The sequence below is a fragment of the Aotus nancymaae genome, unplaced genomic scaffold (genome assembly GCF_030222135.1).
Source record: "Aotus nancymaae isolate 86718 unplaced genomic scaffold, 86718_ANA_hifiasm-v0.15.2.pri h1tg000003l, whole genome shotgun sequence".
Classification (NCBI taxonomy): Eukaryota; Metazoa; Chordata; class Mammalia; order Primates; family Aotidae; genus Aotus; species Aotus nancymaae.
In genome coordinates this window covers 52,291,102-52,308,287 of record NW_026988414.1, presented here as the reverse complement: position 1 = coordinate 52,308,287, position 17,186 = coordinate 52,291,102, and positions in this window count along the sequence as shown.

Sequence of the window (17,186 nt, the reverse complement as noted above, 5' to 3'; positions counted from 1 at the left end):
ACAGTATACCAAGATGACACCTCCACCCAGTTTTCTTCTTTCCAAAGAGAACTTTGATTAAAAACAAATCTTAAGATGCCTGAAAAAAATTTCTAGTCTACAGACCAGCATTGTCTATGATAACTTTCTGTAATGATGAAAATGCTCTATAGTCTGTGCTGCCACTGGTTACTTGTGGCTGTTGAGCGCTTGAAATGTGGCTGGTGTGCCTGAAGAGCTGAGTTTTCAATGTAATTTTAATTAATTTAATTTAGATAGCCACATACGATTCATGGCTATGGAGCCCGCTGGACGGGGCAGCGGTGTGTGGCTGAGAGGAGAGGGCTGCAAAGGGGGCCTCGGACAGGGGTCTGAGCTTGGGTGTCTTCTCTTGGCCCTTTCTGGGGGACTGGAATCAAGAAAAGGCCAAGGGGTGTCCCTTGATCATCTTAGAATAAGAAATGAGGTCACATTCCTTTTAATGTTCAAACCACATGACTTATGATAAGGGTGTCATGAGCCCTTATCATGCCTCACTTTCTTCTCTCACCCAGGGGGATCTCCCTGCTGGGAAATCTCACATACTCCCTCCTTGGGGGCTTCCTTGGTCCAGGGGACCGAGGGGCACTGTCATAACTCTTATCTCCAGGAGAGAAAATCAGTTCTGGTTCTTGGCTGCCACTGCCGCCTTGACCACTAGGTGTCACCAGTGGTCCTGCAGCCCACCAAGAGGAAGGCGGCCACAGCAGGTGGCAGGTCTGGGGACAAACCTGGGGCCTGCGGTGGAGGGAGAATTTGGTTTCCTGAGGGGGCGAGACTCAGATTCACAACTGTACTAGAGGCACCAGATCAAGTGTCGTGGTGTGGGGCATGTGGGAATAGGGCTCTGGGACATTTGCTGTGTGACTTCTGTGTTCTCGTTTTGGTCGTCCTAAGGGAATACTTTGTGTCTACATCCTGCTGAAAGAAGTGGCTTTTGGAATGCCTGCCCTCTTTCTCAATGGACCTCAGCAGGCAGTCCCCCTTATGAAAGGGAATTGTTTGATGTCACTCCTCATCCCAAAGCCGAGTGCTTAATCTTCTCCGTGGTCACCCACTTTCTAGGGAAAGCGGCCTCGAAGCAGCAGCAGTGACACATCTGGGTCCTGGTCCCCACACTGCTGCCCACTTCTGGTGTGACTCAACCTTCCATTCCCACCCCCAACTCCCACCCAGCACCTGCATCAGAGAGAAAATAAGACCCGCTGCACAGTTTTGTAACTTTTTGGTCTCGATGCTAAAATAAGATTTTACTTTCCTGAAAGCTCAGGGTACAGCTGGGGCTTAAATATTTGCTGGATGACTGAATGCTAGTTGGAGGGTTACTAATGTAGGTAGGGGAGAAGTGGACTTTCTTTCCAGGTGAGATTCAATGATACATATCTCACTCCCAGCTTTCTGGAGTCAGAGAGAGTAGGGGGGTTTCATTATAGCCTGGGCTCCAATCAGCTATGTAGTTGGGTATGTCACTTAATCTGTCTGAGACTCAGTCTCCTCATATACAAAATTAGGGCAATATCTAACTTTCAGATGGAGTGATGGTTAGTTTTATGTGTCAAATTGGCTGGATGATGGTTTCCAGATATTTGGTCAAACATTATTCTGATGTTTCTGTGAGATAACAATATTTCTGGATGAGATTAAGGTTTAAATTAGTTATTATTATTATTATTATTTTGAGATGGAGTTTCGCAGTTTTTGCCCAGGCTGGAGTCCAATGGCATGGTCTCAGCTCACTGCAGTCTCTGCCTCCTGAGTCCAAGCGATTCTCATTCTTCCGAGTAGCTGGGATTACAGGCACCTGCCTAGCTAATGTTTGTATTTTTAGTAGAGACAAGATTTCACCATGTTGGCCAGGCTGGTCTTGAACTCCTGACCTCAGGTGATCTGCCTGCCTTGGCTTCCCAAAGTGCTTGGGTTACAGGGGTTAGCCACTGTGCCTGGCCATGATTTTTTTTTTTTTAGACAGGATCTCACTGTATTGCCCAAGAGGGAGTATAGTGTGGTTATCATAGCTCACTGCAGCCTCGAACTCTTGGGCTCAAGAAATCCTCCCATCTCAGGCTCCCAAGTAGTGGAGATTACAGGTGCATGCCACCATGCCTGGCTAATTTTTTTATTTCATTTTTTTTTTTAGAGTTGGGATATTGCTATGTTGCCCAGGCTGGTCTTGAAGTCCTGAACTCAAGTGATCCTCCTGCCTTGACCTCTCAAAGTGTTGGGATTACAGGTGTGAACCACCATGCCCAAGTTGGTAGACTTTAAGTAAAGTAGGCTCCCCTCCATAATGTGGTAGACCTCATCCAATCAGTGGAAGGCCAAAACAGAACAAAAGAGACCTTTCCCCTACTTCTCTAGCAGATGCCTTCAGACTACATCTGCAACATCAGCTCTTCCTGGTTCTACAGCACATGGCCTTCAGACTCAAACTGCAGTATCAGAGACTGGCTGGATCTCCAGTCTACTGGCTTTGACTGGAACTGCAGCATAGGCTCTTCTGGGTCTTTAGCCTGCCAGCCCACTCCGCAGATTTTGGACTTGCCCATTCTCCATAATTGTGTGAGCCACTTCCTTCTAATAATTCTTTCCAATATTCCTTTCCAATATTTTTTTCCTTTGCTTTCCTTTCCTTCCCTTCCCTTCCCCTTCCCCTTCGCCTTTCCTTCCCCTCCTTCCTTCCCTCTCTTTCCCTTTCCCTTTGCCCCTTCCCTTCCCTTTCCTTTCCCTTCCCCTTTCCTTTCCCTTCCCCTTTCCTTTCCCTTCCCCTTTCCTTCTCCCCTTCCTTCCCTCTCTTTCCCTTCCCTTTGCCTCTTCCCTTCCCTTCCCTTCCTTCCCTCTCCTCCCCTCCCCTCCCCTCCCCTTCGCTTCTTTTCCCTTCCCTTCCTTCTTTCTCTTATTTCATGGAGTTTCACTCTTGTTGCCCAGGCTGGAGTGCAACGGCACGATCTCAGCTCACTGCATCATGCAAGTGAGCACAATTCAAGCGATTCTTCTGCTGGGTAGCTGGGCAGAGAGCCTCCTGAGTAGCTGGGATTACAGGTGCCTGCCACTGTGCCCAGCTAATTTTTTGTATTTTTAGTAGAGACTGGGTTTCATCATGTCGGCCAGGCTGGTCTCGAACTCCTAACCTCAGGTGATCCACCTTCCTTGGCCTCCCAAAGTGCTGGAATTATAGGCGTGAGCCACCACACCCAGCCAGTAAATCTCTTTCTGCATAGCCTCATGTTCTATTGATTCTGTTTCTCTGGAAAACCCTAATGCCTACGGCTATGGGGATTAACTGAAATTACAGTGCAAAAGTATCTGGTACAGTATCCAACCAGTACCAAAGCGTCTATTAGATGCCCAGTAAATGCTACTCTGCAATCCAGTTCTCTCGGTCAAGCATTACACAGCTTCCTCAGGACAGGAAGACTACTTCCCCTAGACCTGGAAATCCGTCGGTTAGTCTGCCAGTGCTTCCCACTTTCAGTGGACTGCTGGGCTCTGTCACATTTTGTGATGGAAACATCTCCCAGGGCACCTTTCTCTCTCCCTCACCTGGCTGAGTCTCCCAGGTCTTAGAACAAGAAGGCATGTGCCTTTCTTTGTTCCCTGTTCACTAAGTGCTTCTGGGTGGGTAAGAGTGGGAAGAAGAAGATAATTCCCTCCTCCTCCTCCTTATCAATAGTCTCCATTAAGCTACACGTGTATGTGGCATCTGAAAGGTGAGGAGGTGGGTTCATTATGCGTCTTCAGACACATAAGACCTCTTTTCATCTGAGTGCTTCTTACCAACTGATGGCAATTAGTAGAATTATTTTTAGCATATCTAAAACCTTTCTCCTAGTGCACTTTTTAAAAAACAGAAATGCATTGTCTTGAAGTTCTGGAGGACAGAAGTTCAGGATCCAGGTGTCAGCAGGCTTGGTTCCTTCTGAGGGTCGTGGGGAGGAATCTGCTCGATGCCTCTCTCCTAACGTGAGGTGGTTTGCTGGCAATCTTTGGTGTTCCTTGGGCTATAGTAACATTACCCTGATCTCTGCTTTTCTTTTCATTTTTTTTAGAGATGGGGTTTCACCATGTTGGCCAGGATGGTCTCGATGTCCTGACCTCGTGATCCCCCACCTTGGCCTCCCAAAGTGCTAGGATTACGGGCGTGGGCCACCACACCCAGCCACATTTTAAGGAACCCAATACAACCCATAACAGGTGCTATTTTAGAATTCTCTTCATGTGGTTGGTTCTCGAATCTTTCTGACATAATCCTAGTTATCTTCAGCAGCTTTATTGTTGTTTGGTGAAACCGTATGTTCCAGGCTCACCTTGCGCATTTCCTCCCAGACCTGGGCTCACCCATTACTCAGAAGCCATGTTTGTACTTACTTACTTTTTTTTTTTTAGTTTGGTGAGAAATTGTACTTCAAGACCATAATCCGGGCTCTAGGACTGCTCACTGCTACTGAGTTGGCTGTTGTTTCTAGCTCTTTTCAGTGGACAGGTTTGAAAGTCATGCAAAGGGGCTAAGAGTTTCTCTCTGTAAATGGTTCTTTTTTTTTTTTGAGATGGAGTTTCGCTATTGTTGCCCAGGCTGGAGTGCAATGGCATGATCTCGGCTCACCACAACCTCAGCCTCCCCGAGTTCAAGCGATTCTCCTGCTTGAACCCAGAGCACAATTTCTTCCCTCCTACTCCCCATGTCTACATGGCTGCCACACAGGGCTCAAGTAGAGGCTGCCTCCCATTTCCAGGGGTGAAGTCATCCCTGGTGACAGCTCGAATGCCCCTGAGTCTCTTTGTCACCTGTTCATGTGCCCCTGGTCCACTGTGCGCTGCCTGCTCTAGTCTGCCAGGCTGTTCTCCCTCCCCAGTGCTCCCCCAGCTCCTCTCCAGTTCATAGCCTGCAAGACCTACAATCTGTCCAAGTCTTCTTGGACTACTTAGGCCTCCATGTGTCTCAGTTTTCAAATCTGTGAAATAGAAGGAATTGTACCCATCTCATCAAGTTGGGAACTTCAAATGAGTAACAACCTAGTATAAGGCTTAGCCCAGCCAGTGCTCACCAACTGGGGCTTTTCTTTTTTCTTTTTTTTTGAGATGGAGTCTTGCTCTGTTGCCCAGGCTGGAGTACAGTGGTGCGATCTCAGCTCACTGCAACCTCTGCCTCCTGGGTTCCAGTGATTCTCCTACCTCAGCCTCCTGAGTAGCTGGGACTGCAGGTGTGTACCACCACGCCTGGCTAATTTTTTGTTATTAGTTAAGATGGGGTTTCACCATATTGGCGAGGCTGCTCGCAAACTCCTGACCTCAGGTGATCTGCCCGCCTGAGCCTCCCAAAGTGCTGTGATTACAGGTGTGAGCCACTGCGCCCGGCCTGAGCTTTTATTTTTACTCTAGCCCAATAGTGCTCCATTTTAGCTGCTTTTAGAAATATCTTAGGAGGTTTTCAAAGAAAATAGTGATGCTTATTCCCCACCCTAGGAGATTCCGACTGAATTGGCCAGGCACTTCTTCCTTCATTCTCAAGTGTCAGTGATGCAAGGCTGTCGTGAGTGTGAGCACTCCCCTCAACGTTTGGGAGTGGTGAAGGGTAGCTAGGATTTACCCGAGGATATTAGGCATCTGTTTTCCCCACGATGGGGAATCCCTCACAGTCCATTTTTCCCCTTAGGCGAGACCCTTCTCCCAGTTTTCCGTTGTTCCTGTTCCAAGGTCTGTTGGGCACCATCAGTTGGCAGAGAAATTGCTATCACTTTCTCATTCAGAGGAAGTTGATTTGCCTGTAGTGTTTTCCTTCCCCACCATTTCTGGGGTATCTCCGCCTTTCATCTAGAAAATGGCCCACTGAGGTATTTTCCTAAACTAAAGAGAAGTCTTTTTGTTTCTGAAGATGTTTTATGACAACAACCACAGTCCTTTGGTTTATGCTTTTAATTTTAGAAATTAACATGATTTATATAGGTGCAGGCAATTCATAATTATGAAGATATCAAACCAACCTAGGTGCCCATCAACTAATGAGTGGATAAAGAAAATGTGGTATATATACACCATGGAATACTACTTGGCCATTAAAAGAACAATATAATGTGTTTTGCAGCAACTTGAATGGATCTGGAGGCCATTACTCTAAGTGAAATAACTCAGGGCTGGAAAAACCAACTACCATATGTTCTCACTTATAAGGGGGAGCTAAGCTATGCGTACACAAGGGCTCCCAGATGTTATATTGGACATTGGAGACTCAGGGGAAGGAAGGGTAAGTGAGTGAGGGTTAAAAAAAACTACATATTGGGTACAATGTACACTACGTGGGTGAGCAGTACCGAAGTCTCAGATTTTAGTGCGGCAGTCACTTGCGGAGTGTACGTTGTACCCAAAACATTGATGAATTCTATAGAATTCATCTATGTAACCAAAAACCATGGGTACCCTCATACCCTTAAAGCTATAGAAAAAAAAAATAAATAAATATAAATGCACTGGTGCAGAGTTATAAACCATATGAAGTATCTTAATTTTGAAATTCCTTTTGCTGAACATTTAATGTATTTCTAGCTATTGATATTATAACTACTGTAATAATGAATGAACACCTCTATGTACACATTTGTGTTCACATATCTGATTTTTTTCCAATGTGTTGAATCATGGAAGTTAACTTTCTGGATTAAAGACTATGTGTATTGTTCAGGCTTTTGACATAGATTGCCAAATTGCCCTCCAGAAAAGTCATACTGATTAACAGTTTTATCACCTGTCATGGTATATCTCTCTTGGTATATTTTTTCAACATTTTGCACATTTTTACCAATTGTAAAATACATCACACATACAAAAGTTTGTGACGTATACATACATTTTAAAAGGCTAAACAAAAATAAAAAACCACCACATTCTCATATCCCAGCTGTAATGAACTAAAACATTACCAGTGTCTTTGACCCTGTCCAAGGGGTGACTGCCTCCTTCTGGTTTGTCCAGAACTCTCCTGGTTTTAGCACTGAATGTCCCAGGTCCTAGTTAACCGTTTAGTCTCCAGAAGCCTGGATAGCTGGTCACCTTACCCATGTGCTCCTCTCCAAATCTACCTCCTCCCTCCTCCAAAGGCATCCTGTATGGACTTCTAAATAATGTATTCTGAGGTTTTTCCTACATAAATGGAATCACACGGTATGTTCTTTTTGTGAGTCACTTCCCGCCAGCATTGTTTTTGAGCTTCGTCCTGTTGATGTCTATAGCCGCAGTTTGTATGCTTTTTCTGCTGACTGACATCCATTTGATGAATATGTCACCGTTTCTCCATCTTCTGTCAGTAAACATGGCAACTTTTGTTACTGTGAGTTGCACAGCTCTGAACGGTCTTATCTGTCTCCTAGAGCAAAGGGCCGAATTTCTCTAGGTTATTTACCTAAGCGTTAAATTGCCAGAGGACTTACATGCCTCACCAGAAATGCCAAATGTTTTCTGAAGAAGTCGTGCCTGTTTCCATGCACTAGCAGTGCCTGAAAGTACCTGTTTTCCACACCCGTCATGAAGCAGTGTCTGACTTTGTAACTTTAGCCATTTTGGTTGCTATGAAATGCTATTTCATTGTGGGTGTAATTTATGTCCTCCTGATTTCCAGTGTGATTACCTTTTCAGAGGTTGATTGGGCGATTTCTGTTTCTTCTTCTGTGAAAGGCGTGCTCACATTGTTTGCACATTTTCCTATTGGGCCACTTGTCTTTTTCTTACAGATTTGTGGGCCCAGTATTTTTTGTTTTTATCAAGGTAAAACCAGACTAAATTGGCTTTCAGAATCAGGTTAAAGGGATGAAAATTCAGAGGACTACATCTATCTAAGGGATGGACATATCAAAAGACAGAATGAAAACGCTTGTAGGCTGGGCGTGGTGGCTCACACCTGTAATCCCAGCACTTTGGGAGGCCAAGGCAGGCAGATCACAGGGTCAGGAGTTTGAGACCAGCCTGGCCAGCATGGTGAAACTCCATCTCTACTGAAGATACACAAAATTAGCCTGGCGTGGTGGTGCAGGCCTGTAATCACAGCTACTCGGCAGGCTGAGGCAGGAGAATTGCTTGAACCTGGGAGGTGGAGGTTGCAGTGAGCTGAGATCACACCATTGCACTCCAGCCTGGGTGATGGTGTGAGACTCTGTCTCAAATAAAAAAAAAAAAAAGAAAAGAAAACGCTTGTTACACAGTCACTTCAGCCTTCTTTATCTGCAAATGACTAATATTTTATGCTTTAAGAAATGAAAGCAACTAACGTTATCTTCTGCTCCGGGGGTTCTCAAAGGGTGGTTCCTAGGCCAGCAGCATCCTCATCATCCGTAAACTCATTAAAATGAAAATTACTGGGCCCCACCCACAGCATACTGAATTAGGAACTCTGGAAAGAAGACCTTGCGATCTGCTTCAGCATCCCTGCAATGATTCCGATGCAGGCCAGGTTTGGGGGCCGCTGTTCTACCCTGTCTCCTTGTCCCACCTGGGTGGGAGGAGCACTGACCATGACCTGCCATTCTACAGGTCATCAGCACCCTTCTGCCTACAAATATACATTAGAAACTGTTTTTTTTAGGAAAAGTTCAGATATTCGGGGCCCCAAGAATGGGATTTTTGGTGACCCAGCTCAGATCGCAGGGCACTTCAGTTTATGGAGTAACTATCCTCTCAGCATTCCAATTCTAAACTCGGACCTAACCAGTACATTCTCTCTGCCTAAAGGAGGCATTAAAAAGAAGAAGGCAAAAAGATAGGACATCCTGCCTGCCTGGGGAGATGTTTTCGGGGATGGTGTCCATGTTGTTTTCTTGGGGTCTGTGGGTTGAGAGAGTTTCTCTGCTTTTGGTCCAGAAGAGCGTTCCTTGTCATCTCCCACTCTGGCAAGGCTGGGGCAGCTTCCTCTGAGGCTCTTTCCAATCAGGCACCACTGAGCCAGTGCCAGGAATGAGCAGTGACCAGAAGACTGCCATGTGCTCCAGGGCCTGTGTCATCAACACTTAGGTTGCCCTTCTCTGGATTCCTTCTCTTTGAAATCACCCAGGACAGTTGCATCTCAGGTGACTCTCGTGGCTCACGGAGGGGCAGAGTCAGCCACATTCTTTATTTTATTATTATTATTTTTGAGACAAGATCTTGCTATGCCACTCAGACTAGAGTGCAGTGGTTTGACTATGGCTCATGTAGCCTTGAACTCCTGGACTCAAGCAATCCTCCTGCCTCAGCCTCCCCAGCGGCTGGGACTGTAGGAGTGTGCCACAACACCAGGCCAATTATTTTTATGTTTTTACATTTTTTGGTAGAGACAGGGTCTCACTCTCTCACCCTTGCTGGAGTGCAGTGGCATAATCACACCTCACTGCAGCCTCAAACTCTTGGGCTCAAGCCATCCTCCCACCTCAGCCTCCCGACTGGCTAGGACTACAGTTACATACCACCATGCCTGGCTAATTTTTGTTTGTTTGTTTGATTTAGAGATGAGCATCTTACTGTGTTGCCCAGGCTTGGTCTTAAACTCCTGGCCTCAAGTGATCCTCCTGCCTTACCCTCCCGAAGTTCTGGGATTACAGGTATGAGCGCTGTACCCAGTCCACGCTGTGTTTTAAAGCACCTCGGCTGTGCCTGGTTAGCATCCTTCTAACGCAGCCACATGAGTCCGTCTGGTTGCCAAGCTGAGAAACTCCTTGGACTTGCGGGAAAGTGACGTCGAGCATGTGGCTGATGGGGAGGCCTTCCTCATCTGCGCACACTGAGGTGGATGGAGGGATGGAGTGGTGTTTATGGAGATGTGAAGGTCAGGAACAGTTCTGACACCTGTTCTCAGCACTTTCTGGAGTCTCTTTTGAAACTTAAAATGACCCCTCTCTCTTAATGGTTTCCCGCACACATAGCAGCTCTCAACCTCAGCCTCCCTTGGTGCGCCTCCTCCACGTCCCCAGCTAGTTGAACCAGGGATTTACCCTGACCCAAGTTGGGCCTCTCAGCAACCCTGCCCCAGGAGTCTGGACTGAGGCAGCTGGCCCGGCTCAGCGTGGCAGCCTGTGGCACGGCGGCCGGTTTCTCGTCCTGTGGACTAGAGCAGTGGAGCGTATGTGGGATACGTAGAGTGAGAGAAAACGAACAGCTATCGAAGAGCAGGGAGTCTTGACAACTTTCTAGTTCCTTGCTGAAGTCCAGCTCTATAGTTACCTCTAAGAAAAACTGTTGAGTAGAGTTAGATCTCACGCAGCACTAGAACTGCAAAGGGGCTCCCCCCCACACCCCCTTTGTCCCCTTGGAGGCTGCATCCGCCGTGCTGAGTGGCCACACCGTTTATCGCTGCATCGGCAGAGAGACCCAGCTACCACTTGATTTAGTAACGCATTTCTTTTCCTTACCACAGTAACCCAACACATTTGAGGGAAAAGAATCATGAAAATGTTGTCCTTTCCATTCCCCTAACTCCCCGCCTTTGAAACCACCACCACAGCTGCTAACAGAAGCGTCTTTATGTAGAATGTGTTGTGTCCTTTTGGAGAAGACAAAGAATTATTAAAAGAGCAGCCAGCTGCTTGTACTGGCAGGACAATGAGAAGAGCTTGTTGTCAGGACTCACTCTTCCACCCTGCCTCAGCTGAATCACCATCATCTTCCTCTTTACCTCATTTTGCTTTCTCTTTCCCTGGTCCAGGAACATAGAGCCATCGCTCGACCCTTTCAGCTCCAACTCTGGCAAAACGGAACAGTGTAATCTCTTTCTCTGGTTAAACCTGTGTAAGTCTCAACTCTAATACTCTAAGAAAGTCTGACAGTTGATAAACTTCACCTTGACTCATAATCATCCTCTGTCTCTCTGTTTCACAAACACACAGATCACTCAATGTTCCAACATTCATGTAAAAAGAAGTCTTTTGTTCTAATCACCAAGAACTTCTGGAGAAAAGAAGAAAGGTGAGTATGAAAGCTTCTAGTTATTTTCCTGTATCTCTGGGAAAATCCATGCCAGCTTTGTTTCCTGAATTCGCTAATTACTAAATTGTGTGGTGTTTTTTTTTTTTTTTTTGAGATAGGGTCTTGCTTTGCTGGAGAGCAGTGGTGCGATCATGGCTAACGAAGGTCTCAACCTCTCAACCTCAAGGGATCCTCCCCACTCAGCCTCCTGAGTAGCTGGGACTACAGATGCATACCACCGCCTCTGGATTATTTTTTAAATTTTTTGTAGAGATGGAGTCTTGCTATATTGCCAGGGCTGGTCTCAAACTCCTGGCCTCAAGTGATCCTCCTGCCTGAGCCTCCCAAAGTGCTGAGATTATAGGCATGTGACACCACACCAAGCCTGAACTATGTGATCTTGGGCAAGTTATTTTATGTTTTTTAAGATTCTCTTTCTTCACTTGCAAACTGGGATAAAGATAGTGTCTATCTCATGGGAATGCTATGGAGATTAAATAAGATAGAGCAATGGGTCTCAAACTTGGCTGTACATTAGAATCACCGTAGGAGTCTTGAAAGTCCAACTGTCAGGGAGTACCCAGAGCAGTTAAAGCAAAATTTCTGCATGTGGGAGCCAGCCATTAATAGTTTTAAAATCTCTGTAGATAATTCCAACATTCAGCTATATATGAGAGTGAGCGAGATACTAATAATAAGTGCTCAATGAGTAATTGCAGCTTTTATTAATACAATTAAAAATTGAGTGAGAGTCTCCCAAATTTAATAGAGTGCTGAAATTGAGGGCTTTCAGGGACCCAGATTCATTTCTTCTTGAATGAATCTATCCAACAGTGACCGAGCTTCTACTATGTGCTAGGATCTGTGCCAAGTTCCCCCTCTCTAGTTGAAAGGAAAAAGATCATATTGCCTTCAAGATGAAATTCAAGTTCTTTAGGATGACCTGGCCTCCCCATCCCTTCACACCCTACTGGCTGTCAGTGCCATGGCCCACATGCTGCACATGCTGGTAAGTTCCAGCCCCTCCAAACTGTAGGGTCCTTCCAGGCTCTCCTGCCGCTTTGCCCATCTCATACTCTTCTTCCCTGTGTGTAGGATGCCCTTTCCACACATCTCCCCTGCTTTTCCACCTGGCTTCTCTCATAGGATGGAGTTCCTGATATGGAAACTGAAGAAAAGATGCATGCCACTATGGTTTGAATGTATCCCCCGGGTTTCATGTGTTGGAAACCCATTTTTTAAAGTCATATGTTGATGGCATTCGGAGATAGGGCCTTTGGGAGGTAATTAGGGTTAGAGAAGGTCATCAGGGTGGAACTGCCATGGTGGAACTGTTGGCTTTATAAGAAGATGAAGGGGCCAGGCGCAGTGGCTCATGCCTGTAATCCCAGCACTTTGGGAGGCCGAGGTGGGCGGATCACAAGGTCAAGAGATCAAGACCATCCTGGCCAACATGGTGAAACCCCATCTCTGCTAAAAAAAATACAAAAATTAGCTGGCGTGGTGGCATGTGCCTGTACAGCTACTTGGGAGATTGAGGCAGGAGAATTGCTTGAACCCAGGAGGCAGAGGTTGCAGTGAGCTGAGATCGCGCCACTGCACTCCAGCCTGGTGCCTGGCGACAGAGCAAGATTCTGTCTCAAAAAAAAGAAGATGAAGAGAGACCTGATCTGGCACACTTTTGCCCTCTCGCCATGTGATATCCTCTGCTGCATTATGACAAGAAGGCCCTCACCAGATGTAATCCCTTGACCTTGGACTTCCCAGCCTCTAGAACTGTAAGAAATACATTTCTTTTCTTTATAAATTACCCAGTTTGTGGTATTTTGTTCTAGCAACAGAAAATGAACTAAGACAGGTGCCAAGCACTGCCTGGCAGTCTCTACCCATCCTCTTGGATGAATGATCTGGCTGCTGTCCTATCAGTCTCAAGATTCTTTGAGCATCCTGTGGTGGATCAATGATTAGTTCTCAAGGTCTTCTTTCTGTGGAAGGGCTGGGCAACTGTCTCTTTCTCTGCTTTCTGAGGCCTCACTCTGGTGGAAGACTGCTCATGCTCAGGCAGGCTTCCTTTCCTTTATCTTGCTTACCAGGCTCTATTGTTCCAGGACCCCATGGAGCTATTCCCCAGGATCCCTCAAAAGGAGATAACTCTTCCTCTTGAACCATTCACAGGAGCAGGGCAGCTCAAAGCTACTACTTGGAACAGCCTGAGAAGCTGGAGGCTGGATCTCCTGTGGCCACCACATGAAATCCCATGAGGTTGGCAGCCTTGGGGGAATAACATGACTTTATGACTGTAGATAATCCCTGAAGACTGTTCTGCTATCTCCAGAGGAGAAAGACCTCCAACAACTCTGCACTGCAGCCACCCGATGGGTGAGGGGCTGTGATGGCTGCCACAGCCGTGGCAAATTCTGCTGATCCCTTCCATTAGGGATCTTCTCACCCCTTCCTGGCTTTGAGCTGACCTCCAGAGTGGCCCTGCTGAGAAGGTTCTAGTCCTTTCTCTTCATCTCCAGCTCTGTCAGGAGGTTCCCCCAGTGTATAGATTTGCATGTCCTCTTACTGAGCCTACAGAGCTATTTCTGTAGGGGCTAGCTAGGAAGACCTTACTTGATGTTCCCAGTACTTACCCACAATTCCACCCACCATGATTCTGGTTCTTCCATAAATGGGGGTCCAATATATCCACAATGCTATACTTCACCCAGGCCTATGCCATTGGGTGAAGTCATCAACTTTTCAGCCAGGCACAGGGTGATGCCTTCCTTCTGGTTTGGTGAGGGCGTCCCTCCTTCAAGATTCATATTCTATCACTGGCATTGGGGAAGGGGAAAGGAGCTACTATTTGAGTTGTTACATGTTATCTCACTTAAACTTTTGCAAAAAAACACCTTATGTGGTGGATAGTTAGCCCCATCTTCCAAAAAAGGAAAGAGATTCTTCCCAAGATCACGTGGTAGGGAGACCAGTTAGATCTTGCTGCAAAGAGCTTGTTATAAACAGTCCCCAAATTAGTGGCTTAAAACAACAACCAGTTATTTAGCTCACAGTTCTAGAGACGGTCTAGCTGTCAGCTGGATGGTTAGGAGTAGGGCACAACTGGCCACATGATTGCTCTCATGCTCCTGCAGGCTATCCTGGGCTTGTTCACATGGCAAACTGGCAGGATTCCAAGAGGACGAGTGGACAGGTGCAAGGCCTCCTGATGCCTAGGCTTGGAAGGCACTGCACCACTTCCAACCATAATCTGTTGGCCAAAGCAAGTCATGAGGCCTGCCCAGATGCAAGGGATGGTGAAACAGACTCCGTCGCTAGATGGAAAGAATTGCAAGGTCATATTATAAAGGGGAGCACAGACAGGGAGGGGTGAGAATTGAGTCTCCTTTTGCAATCAGCTACAGTTGTTAAGTGTCAGGGGTAGGATTTTATTTTTCAATTATGAAAATAGTGTATGCACATGAGAAAAATTCAGATAGTATACAAAGGGAAAACGAGGATAACAAAGTCACACTTTTACTCCTGGGGGAGGAGAACACATTCTAAGTCCTGCTCTCCACATGTAAACACCATTAAGAGTTTTGTGTGTATCTTGATACAATTATTTTGTACATATTCATAAATGGGGATCCAATATAGCCACGATGCTATACCTCATTCTTCTCACTTAACAATATAGGTAAGAGCTCTTTCCATAGTAGCACAAACAGAAACACTCCCTTTGCTTAAATGTCTATGTAGCAACCGACTGAATAAAGGTACCATGTTTTATGTAACCGCTTTCCCTACTGATAGACACGTAGGCTGTTTCCAGTTTTTGTTGTGACAAACAATGCTAGATGAACAACCTCGAATGTTCTTTGTATACCTGTAGATTAGATTCCTAGAAGTGGAATTTCTAGGTCCAGCATCATATTGAAGTCTTGATCTGTTCTCAAAGCACATGCTCTTTCCAAGAGGGGTCTCTGGTTAACAAGTGTTTGTTCAGCCTTTTCTTGAAACAAAATTTTTTTTTTTTGAGATAATGTCTTGCTCTTGTTGCCTCGGCTCGCTGCAATCTCTGCCTCTTGGGTTCAAGCAATTCTCCTGCCTCAGCATCCCAAGTAGCTAGGATTACAGGCATCCACCACCATGCCTGGTTAACTTTTTGTATTTTTAGTAGAGACAGGGTTTCACTGTGTTGGCCAGGCTGGTCTTGAACTCCTGACCTCAGGTGATCCACCACCTTGGCCTCCCAAAGTGCTGGAATTACAGGCATGAGCCACTGTACCCAGCCAAAAAAAATTTTTTTTTGAGATGGTGCTTGGCTATGTTGCCCAGGCTAGTCTTGAACTCCTGAGCTCAAGCGATTCTCCTGCCTCAGCCTGTCAAGCAGCTGATATTACAGAAGCAAGCCACTGTGCCTGGCTCCTAGAAGCTATGTTAGAAACCATGGACCACTGTGCATATATGCACACGTGTGACACATGCATATGACCTCTCCATACCCATTACTTCCTGGGCAGGCTTGGGAGCCCTGCATTATTAAACCCTTCCAAGAAGATCCAGATTAATTGTCTTTTCTGCTTCTTCCTTTATGAATAGTTTTTTGAGACATGTACTACTTTATTACAGGCGAATGAGAAAAGAATCCTAGTAACAAATATTAACATACAGATGATGGGTTGCATCCAAGTGAAGCCCTAATGTATAAATGAGTGAGGATTTCATAAGCTGTGCAAATACACATAAGTGTAGGAGAATTAAGTGAATCATCACACAGCAAATAATGGTATAGACCTTTTGCCACATTGAGGAGTTCTATTACATGAATTCCATCTTTGCACACAGCAACTTTAACAGTTCATGAACACTAAGTACAGTAACAAATGTTCAGGGAAGAGATTTCTTAAAACGGTATTTTTTTTTTGTCCAGGTGTGTTTAGCTCATGCTTGTAATTCCATTATTTTGGGAGGCCTACCTAGGTGGAAGGATTGCTTGAGCCCAGAAGTTTGAGACCAGCCTGGGCAACATAGGGAGACCCCCATCTCTGTATAAAAGATTTAGCCAGGCTTGGTGGTGCATGCTGTGGTCCCAGCTACTTGGTAGGCTGAGGTGGGAGAATCAGTTGAGCCCGAGAGGTCAGCTGCTGTGAGCCATGATCATGCCACTTCACTCCAGCCTGACAGAACAACGACAAAAACATATTTTAAATTCTTTATTTTTACAGTTCTTTATGGATCTGGTGCCTACATGCTACCTGCCTGGGTGCACTGAAGCTCAGAATTTTTACCAGGTCATGTATGGACTTAGCTCTATTATGAACAGCAGGTCGGTGACATCAGAATCTGGAGGTAGCATGCAAGCGCACCCAGATGCCTCACTGTATTTCTCACAGCCCCCATTTATGTCCCTGAGTAGATGAAGCCAATGATTTTGCAGAAGGGAACAAACAGCAGGAGGCCCATTTCTGTGATGTGAGGAGTCTGCATTTAGGGCTGCTTGCAGATAGGGTACAAGGGTAGAGTTCCTGATAATGTGGTTTCAAAGAAGTAATTACTTAATAGTTTGCGTTCTTTAGAGAAGTATAGTTGTGTGCCTCAGACTTCAAAGCAGGAGGTACCCAGTCTCCCATCTGTTTCTTAATAATGCAGATATTGCTGTTGTGAAAAAGGCAGAGTTCTGGAATGTTCCCACTGTTACAGCTCAAGGAAGAATATATTATCCCATGGTACACAGAAGAGAGATGAACTCAAAGGCTAATCATTCACAAGTCACATTAAGGTGTTCATTTCTTCTTAGTGCCCCTTTCTGACAGAAGTGTCCTGGTCGAAAGTCAAGTGACCTGCGGCCTGATTCTTCAGCCCGAGCTGGTAAGCAGGACGCAGCGGAGCACTGGTGCCCTCGTCAGAAGCGCTTCATGCTGAGTGCGCTCCAGGGAGTGTTGGGGTAATGACCCTGTGATTGCCGCCAGCTTCCTTCTATTCTGGGATCTGAGAGGAGGCGAGATAAGCCTTCCTGTAAAATCCTCACACCTGTTTAGAGACTGCCCCGTGCTGGCTACGCTGCCACTTCCCCATCTTTGCCCCACACTAGACAACATTAATCCATGATGATAGCTATTCCAGCAGAGCCAGAATCTGGTTTCAGAGTCTTTTTCAAGACAGCTCTGTAGGCAGCCACTTTGGATCATCCAGTCAGCATGAAAGAGGAGACTTGTTTGCAGTCCTGCTTCTAAGCGAATTTGTCTAAAAGCAATTATAAAATC